This window comes from Elephantulus edwardii, unplaced genomic scaffold (genome assembly GCF_000299155.1).
Source record: "Elephantulus edwardii isolate Elephantulus edwardi_28Jun2011 unplaced genomic scaffold, EleEdw1.0 scaffold00053, whole genome shotgun sequence".
In the NCBI taxonomy this organism is placed as follows: Eukaryota; Metazoa; Chordata; class Mammalia; order Macroscelidea; family Macroscelididae; genus Elephantulus; species Elephantulus edwardii.
Window position 1 is genome coordinate 446,663 of NW_006399803.1, and position 9,691 is coordinate 456,353.

Below are 9,691 nucleotides of genomic sequence, written 5' to 3' on the forward strand. Positions count from 1 at the left end.
ATTATTATTAAATTTTATTAGGTTTAGTGAACATTTACAGAGATTTTGGGTTTTCATTCATTCATTTTTGCACTGTTTTCTCTACCCTCCTCCCCAGTTCATTCTTCTTCCCTCCCCCCCACCCTGAATGTCTGTTTTAATTGTCCAATTGCCACAGTGCTTGTTGAAGCCAGTAACAGACAAGCATTTTACAGAGAAGAGCAGATTAAAGATATTCCCCAGTAGTAGAAAAAAACTCCAATAGATTCTGTGCTGTCCCCACCCTTGCCAGGCATATTTTGAACCACCCCTTGCCCTGCTCCACCATCATTCACATCTACTCCCACCTACTCCATTCAACAACAGTCTCCCCTATCCAGCCCTTGATGTGATGACCTGTATATCAATCTTTCTGGCTTCTGTGATTCCTAACACCTCAAAGTGCTGCCAGTTTCTTCCTCTAAGATCAGTATCTCTTGACTTTAGGAGTTTTGAACTTCTGCTCATGGATTGATTTCTTGTGCCTTTGGGCATATTCTCCTCCATTTATGCTATAAGAGTTTCCCTGGGGAAGCTGATGAATCCTATAGATTTATTATATAATGTTGTCTTCCTTGTTCAGGGTCCTAGGTGGCTAGTCCCAAAAGCTTTTGGAATTTGTAGTTATTCGTATCTGCGTGGTATCGGTGCCCTCTGAGAGACTCTGCCACAAGTGTTGTGTCCCGGCTCCTCCCTCCTGCCCGCTGCGCTGCACTGGACCTGAAGCACTTGCTGCAGAAGGTCAAGGATTGCAGCCTTCAATATGGATTGAAGCTCAACATCAAGAAAACAAATATTCTCATTACTGGGCTGATTGGCAGCATCATGATAGATGGTGAAGAGGTTGAGATTGTTGAAAGCTTCAGTTTGCTTGGCTCTACAATCAACACTCTTGGTACCAGCAGCCAGAAAATTAAAAGACGTGTTACAATGGGAAAGTCTACTGTCAGAGACCTCTCCAAGGTACTGAGGAGCAAGGATATCAGTCTGGAGACTAAGGCCATGGTCTTTGCAATCACTTGAAATGCATCAGAGAGCTGGATTAGGGTTGATAGAAAGAGAGTTGATGCCTTTGAGCTTTGGTGCTGGAGAAGAGTGTTGACTATACCATGGACTGCTAGAAGAACAAACAAGTTAGTCCCAGAGAGGATGAAACCAGGCTGCTCCTTGGAGGCAAGAATTCTGAAGCTCCATTTGACACATTTTGGACATGCTGCAAGGCAGGATCAGTCCCTGGAGTGAGACGTTATGCTTGGGAGGTGGAGGGACAGCACAGGAGAGGAAGACCCTTGATAAGACTGATCGATTCCATCATTGGGGTAATGGGGGTAGGTGTGTCAGAGACAATAAGGTTGGCAAGAGATAGAGCATGGTTTAGGGCTGTTGTACATAGGGTCCTTATGAGTTGCAAGTGACTTGACAGATCATAACAACAACAACATAGAGAAGCTGGTGACTATTAGTGTAAAGTTGTTTAAAATTAGAGATAAAAATGATCTTAGAAAAATGAGCAGGTTGAAACATGTTTATCTTTATTATTTTATAGTCAACAGATTATATTAAAACACTAATTTTAGTAAGACGTACACTTGCCTGTTGTTTACCTGAATACGAAGGTTCTAATTTTATGAACTTGTGGATAAACTAACCCAGTGTCCAAAAGTATCATGTGGTTTTAGAATTTACTGTATCACATGGCTTTAAAGAGTTAATGAAACAGTAAAGTCCTTAATTAGCTGTTAGGAAAAGACTGTGATAAATGTTTTTGGCAGTAACCATACTGGGAAATAGAATTTTTTTGCAACAGTGTCTTAATTAGGAGTAGGGCCAGGTTTCATCCTTTCCATCCTTTATTTCACCTTGTTTCCTGCATCTGCAGTCACAAAACTGGTCAGCTTTATAGTCCAGAGCTTTGTATTTGGTTGTGAATGTACTGAATTCTTGTTCTGCTTTGTTTTTAATACTGTTGGCAAGTCAACGTAGATAAACAGGAAAAAAGAGTGTGCCAAACTCATTTGAAAGCAAGCTAGCAATGTTTCATGGTTTGGACAATATCCCTTGACCTTCCAAGCAGACTTTGTTTTAGATATAGACTCTCAAAGCAAGGTGAAAAATGTATTGAGGTATATGAAATATTTTACCTAAGACAAATAATAGTGTGAAATGGGAGGAAAGCTATAAGCTGGTGAGAAAACAAAGAAAGAAATAATCATTTACAAATAGCTGCTTACTTCACCTGAAAGTGATCCTAATCATGAATTTGCATTTCTTTAAAGCCTTTTTGTTAGTGATAATAATCCTATCCATATTTCTGAAAAGGCAATTATCACATAAAATAGTTTATAATAGAAGTGTTATTGCTTTTCTGGCGTTCAGCATGTAAGATTTTTATTGGTACAGTTGTCTCTTTTTTTTTTTCCTAAGCACCTGCAATTATATTTATATTCTGACAAAATATAGTAGAGGTTGCACTTAAATATCCAAGTTCCTGTCTACAATCCTAAACAATTTCAGTCTTTTTAGATCTACCAGTTTTCTCTAACAATTTCCAGTGCAATTAAAGCACAGAAGTATAATTTGTAAAGTTTCCATAAAGAAAAAAATTTCCTTTGGTTTAATGTTAAGTAGAATTATCATAACTTGCTTTGTAATTAGAATGTCTGAACAGGGATTAAGTTAGGTTGGGAAACTTCAGTGGTAAGATTTTAAGATCTTTGTGGGGAAAATTGTGATTGTGTCAAACTAAAGGGCAGAGGAGTAAGGTACTAGTATTGCAATTAATAAGGCTGAATGATTGGAAGAGTAGGCTGTTGAAGGTAGTACATAACATTACCTAATGGATTATAATTTAAAAGAATAAAAAAATAAGAATTAATTTAAAAATGCAACCACAAATCACACAGATTATCTTCCTGGTTCTGATTAAAAGGTGAGTGTGATATGTTTATTTTATTTTTTTTACTAAGGAAAAGCAATGAAATACATATAAGACACTCCAGCAGTTCTCAATCAGTACAAACACTTTTACTAAGCTTCTTCACAAGGTCTGTGAAGAGTCAGAGATTTTCCCTATTTACAAGTTGGCTAGATAGCCTACTACCATTCCATCAATTCTTGCTAAAGAACAATATTCTTGAGTCAGAGGCAAAAGACTATATTACATGCCACAAGCAGGCTGAGTTTCATGTTTATTTCAGTTCTCCTTGCTTCCAAATCCCATGGAAGATAACAGTGAGGAACCAAGACAGAAGATGTAAAATTAGCTTTGCCTTACAGCTGAAAGTCATAAGCTTGATGACTCCATTGCTTTTAGCATATATTTGCTCTATATCCCTCCCCAAACCAAAACCCAAACCTGCCTTCATTGTTAATAGGATGGAGGATTGGAGAGGGAGAAAGATTCTCAATGAGATGAATTGACACAGCAACTGCAACAATGCCCTTCAGTGCCAAAGAAATTATAAAGATGGTGTGGAATCAAGATTCAGCAAAGTTCATCTGTTGTACATGGAGTTGTTATGTGTAGGAGTTGACTCAATGACATCTAACAGCAAGTCATCAAATTAATTGCAATACCTGGAAACCTTCTCTTGGTGTTGTAGGCTGTAAATCTTTAAGGTAGGTTGTGGTTGCATTTTTTTCTCTCCCCCAAAACAGCTCGTGAAATTTCAACCTCTTACCTCTGGATTGTCAGCCTATAACATAATACACTATTCCATCATAATTATCCCTTCAAAAGTGATGGCCAAACCCATGGTGACTTGTGTAGTGAAAGTGAATTGTTTGATAAACCAAATTTTCATTGGCTTATTTTTAAGAGTAGATTGCCATACTCTTATCCTGGACACTCCACTTAAATGTATTTAGCATCATAGCTATGTTTAAAGGACATTGTTGGGGAATTGAGCCTAGTTCTCCACATTGAAAGAAAGAAGTCTACCATTGAACCACTCTGACCTTCTCTTCAAGGCTGCTTGCTGCAAATGCATGAGAAATAGCCCAGTAAGAGAGTGGCTTTAGCCTTTTATCCCTCACATTGTTGTGTACCATCTAGTCTGTACTGACTCATAGCTGGCCTTCCAGCAGATTTTCAGAGCCAGTAAATCTCATGAGAGTTGATTGTCCATCTGTCTCCTATGGAACAGCTGGTGGATTAAAATCTGCTACCTTTGGGTTGGTAGGACAACTCTTTACCACTAAACCACCATAGCTCCCTTGGTATACTCAGTGCAGTTATCAAGTATGCTCACTGATCACTGTGGATTGTCTGTTTCCACACTGAGGAACAAAAGAAAATTATAAACTACATAGGTTGATTGTAATATTTATTAATTCTATACATAAAGATTTGCAGTTTAATTTTCTTTTACTATCTCTCTCTCGCTCTTTTTCAATGTGGAAGTAGAAGTTCAGTGCAATTAAATAAGAATCCAGAATCACCAAGTAAAAGGCACAGCAGGTACAACACAGCATTCTTGTTCTTAATTCACTGCCTAATGCTGCTGCCATTAGATTCCGCATTACTGCTAAAGGATTTTCAGGACATCTTAGCTTTATGTTTTTGTGAAGTACTTTTCCATTATTTTATTTATTGTTGTCTGCATTTCAGGAAATTAGGAATCATTTTGCTTATCCACTACTGCGTTTTGATTCTGTTGGTCTTCCCTGTGTCTAAATCTTTTCCTTCCTATAGTTTAGGAAATCTATTTATTTCTAAAGGTCTGCAGCTTCCACAAAGTTCTAGGAAATAGAGTCAAATAAATGGAATTGCCTGTTATCATAGAATTGCAGAGTGGTAGAGATAAAATGTACATTAGACACTATTTGCTCTAACTACCTCACCTCCATTTTACAAATAAGTGAGCGGAGGTTCACAAAGACTCAGTGAATTGTTGCTCAAGGTCACAGGCCTCATTAGTGGTAAAAATAAGACCAAAATTCGGTTTTATTTGTATCTAAAATCCAGTGTTCTTACTACTATAATATACTGCATACTGTAAGCAAAATTATTCTAGAATATTGGTAGAAGCTTTTTCCCATTGTATGTTCTAAAATTTTGTTTAGTTACAACAGGACTTGTTTTTCCCCCATGCACAAGATAATAAATCTAGTTCTTGAAATCATAGCAATTATAATGATTTTTAATTGTGTGGTACAGATGTAATGTTCATCTGAGACCAGCGGGTCAACAGAATGTGTGAAATAATTGGTGAAGTCAATGGGAGGAATAGAAGATAAGGTAAAATGGAGAACGCTCACCCAGCTGGACCCTTCTGATTCAACTAAACAGTGTATGTTCCTCAATCCACATTTGCCTGGAGAGTTGACTCTCCAGCTGTTTTTCCAAGTCTTGCTTTGAATAACATAATTGAAAAAAAAATGCTCTGTCTTTAGATGTGATTTTGTCACTTAGATTTTCAGAGCCAAATAAGATATTAGTTGTCAACTGCTTTAATCCCATCATTATGGGGAAAGACAAGAGATTTATATGACTAATTCAAGTCTACAAAGCTAGCTTCAGACACCAACTGTGGCTAAAAGAAAAGAGAAGTAAATTCAATTTTACAATTAAAAGAGAAAATCAGATTTGACTTGTAACAACATATTTGGTAGATTACCTCTTACGCCCCAATCAGTAATTGAGTATTTTTAGTCTATGCTACTGCTAAATAACATAGGACAATGTAAAGATATAAAAGCCTTTTGTCTGTGTATTTCTTTCTCTTTCTACGTGGGGAGGGAAAACCAATATTAGAGAACAGCTATATGCTAGAACCTTTGGAATTTAATTTAAACGTAATAAAATATCAGAAAAAAGAAAATACGAGGATTTAAGGGTCATAACTGGCTAGTTGGTTAAACCAGGTGGCTCCTTGGAGGCAAGGATTCTGAGGCTCTGTCTAACATATTTTGGACATGTTGTGAGGAGAGACCGGTCCTTAGAGAGGGACATCATGCTTGGGAAGGTGGAGGGACAGCGCAGGAGAGGAAGACCCTCTATGAGGTGGATTGATTCAGTGACTGGGATAATTGGGATGGGAGTGTCAGAGACAGTGCGATTGGCACAGGACAGAGCGGAGTTTAGGGCTGTTGTACATAGGGTTGTTATGAGTCGCAAGTGACTCGACGGCACATAACAACAGTAGCATGTTTAAGAAAACCATTTATTGAAGTCAGAGTAGTAGTATACTTTTATACTAGGAAAGTCTGCACTCTAAATTATTGAGGAGTAGTGATGTCAGGACTAAGATTTGAGGACTAAGGTGCGTCTGATTGAGGCCATGGTCTTCTGATCATTTGCTATGCATCTGAGAGCTGGAGAATGGATAGGGAGGACAGAATTGAGGCCTTTGACATGTGGTGTTGGAGAAGAACACTAAAACCAAACAAATATGTCTTAGAGAGGGTGAAGCTGGAGTGCTCTTAGAAGACCAGGATGATGAGGCTTTGCCTCACATACTTTGGGCATGTTGACAGGAAGGGCTAGTTCTTGGAGAGTGACATGATGCTGTGAAGAATGGAGTGTTTATGAAGGAGAGGAAGATTATCGACCAGGTGGATTGACACAGTGACTGCAACAATGGGCTCTAATGTGTCAGGAAGTGTGAGGATGACACAGGATAAAACAGGGTTCAGATCTATTGCTTATAGAGTCACTATGAGTCGTACTTTACCAGACGGCACCTAACAACAAGGGGACGCCGTGTGTGTGTGTGTGTGTGTGTGTGTGTGTGTTTCTCTCTCTCTCTCTGTGTGTGTGTGTGTGTCTCTCTCTCTCTGTGTGTGTGTGTTTCTCTCTTTCTCTCCCTCTGTGTGTTTCTCTCTCTCTCTTTCTGTGTGTGTGTTTCTCTCTCTCTCTCTTTCTGTGTGTGTGTGTGTTTCTCTCTCTCTCTCTCTCTCTCTCTGTGTGTGTTTCTCTCTCTCTCTCTCTCTCTGTGTGTGTGTGTTTCTCTCTCTCTCTCTCTCTCTGTGTGTGTGTGTTTCTCTCTTTCTCTCTCTGTGTGTTTCTCTCTCTCTCTCTTTCTGTGTGTGTGTTTCTCTCTCTCTCTCTCTCTCTCTCTCTCTCTGTGTGTGTAAATAGAGGAATTACAATCTTCAAGTTAAAGAAGAATTTCATCATCTGATATTGTAATCTCTTCAGATCGTATTTTTAAATATATGTCAAGTATCAAAACATACATATAGTTTTTTAAAATGTGTCCTCAAGTTAAGACTGTCTCATAAGTGACCCTCCACAATATTTTCAGAGGCTATGAAGTGCACAATGAGCTTGCTCATCTTTCTCCCAAGGAGCAGATGGTTAATTGGAACACCTTGCCTTGAGGTGGAACTCCCTACCTACTAGGCAACTAGTGCTCAATAAAGATATTGCTCTTGCTGTTGTTATTTGTCACTGACTGGAGTACAACTCATAATAACTCTATGAACAGCAGACCTGGACTCTGTCCTATCTTGAGCCATCATCATCATTCCCAACACTCTTGAACCCTTAACTGCAGTCACTATCTCAACCCATTCATTAAAGGACTTCCTTTCTTTTGTTGATCCTTCTCTTTTTCAAGCATAGTATAGCTTTTGTTAAGGAACAGCCTCTCCTAACAGCATGGCCAGTGTAAGTGAGATAAAACTTTGCCATCCTTACCTCCAAGAAGCATTCTCATTGCACCTGTCCAAGACATCCATTTGTATTTTTAGCCATTCATGGGCTAGCCAATTTCTTCTCCAACATCACATCCCAATGTTATTGATTCTTCTGTCATCCATATTCATAGTTCAGTTCTCAGATTCAGAGCAAGTGCATAGAAAGATGATGGATTGACTCATCGTAACTTAGTCTTCCAACTGATATTGTTTTTGAGGATTTTGGTGAAGTCCTTGACAGCATACTTTCCCAATGTTCTATGTCTCTTGACTCCTGATTGCTTGTATGAAGGGTTGCTGATTGTGGATCTAAGAAAGGTAAAATTGTTGATAATTTTAGTATTTTCTCCATCTATCATGATGTTGCCTATTTGCTCAGAAGTGAAGATTTTTATTTTCTTGATGTTAATATGTAATCCATGTTGAAGATAATATAATCCAATAAAGGTTTTTTGTTGTTACATGCCATTGAGTTCCCTGTGACTCATAGCTACCCTATGTATGTTAGCTCTGAATCTTGCTCTATCATGAGCCAATCTCATAATTTCTGACAGAGCTAATTCCATTTCTTCGGTCATTAAGTCAGTCCATCTCATCTGGGGTCTTCCTCTCCTGCACTGTCCCTCTACCCTTCTAACCATGATGTCTTTCTCCAAGGACTGGTTCCTCCTGGCCACTTGAGGTGAAGCTTCAAAATCCTTGCCTTCAGGGAACAGTTTTGTTTCACACTTTCTAGGAAAGACCTGTTCTTCTGGCAGTCCATGATATGTTCAGTACTCTTTTCCAATACTATAACTCAAAGTCATTGATTCTTCTTCTATCATGCTTAGTTATTGTCTAGCTCTCTGATGTAAAGCAATTAATTGTGAAGACCACAGTATATATCAGGTGCACCTCAGTTTCCAGACTGATATTGTTGTTCTTCAGTACTTTGGAGAGGTCCCTGAGAACAGACTTTCCCAATACAATTCCTCTTTTGATTTCTTGCCTGCAGATGCCAAGATTATTGATTGTGGAACCAAGCAAACTTTAATTGTTAACAACCTCAGTCTCTTTACCATCCATCATGAAGCTGTCAATTGGCCCAGTGGTGAGAGTCTATTTTTTTTTCTTGATGATGTGCTGCAATCCAAATTGAAGGCTACAGTCCTTGACCTTTTGTAGAAAATGCCTCATGTACTCCTCAGTTTCAGCAAACAAGGTTTTATCATTGTATAATGCAGGTTGTTGATGATTCTGCCTCCAATCCTGATGCCACATTCCTCATAAAGTCCAGCCTCCTGAATGGTCTGTTCTGTGTATAGTGTGAAAAATATGGAAATAGGATTCATCCCTGACACACACCTTTCCTGATCCTGAACTGAGCAGTGTTTCCCTGCTCTGTTCTGACTACTGCTTCCTGGTCCAAGAATAGGTTTTGAATGAGCACAATTAAGTATTCTATGATCCCAATGCTTTTCAAGGTTGGCCACAAAATAAAAAATACTGTATAGATAGAAAGTTTATTCAAGCTAATGAGTATTATCTATCTTATGATAAGGTATATTCTAAGAAATATTTATTTTCAAACTATCGTCAATTTATGTCTTTTGATTTACATTTACTTTTCACTACTGTTAAAGTTCTGTTTCATACTCTAAAACATCATCAAATCAAACACTTAAATCTGACACAGAATTAGTTACACATCATGGCAATATTAGCCAAAGTTTGTTGTGATCCACACAGTTAAATACTTTTGCAAAATTAAGAAAACACATACAGATTTCCTTCTGGTAGTCTTTGTTTTCAGCTAGAATCCATCCAACATCAGCAATGATATTCCTGATGTCACAGCCTCTTTTAAAGGCAGCTTGAACTTCTGGCAGTTCCCTGTCAATGTATCGTTTCTTCTATTTTTGGATCATCATCAGTTATATTTTGCTTGCATATGATATTACAATGAAATGTGCAAGGAGTTGGAGTCAGAAAATCAAAAGAGCCGAACTCGCTCAGCATATCTTAAGCTCAAGGAACTGAAGAACAAATTCAA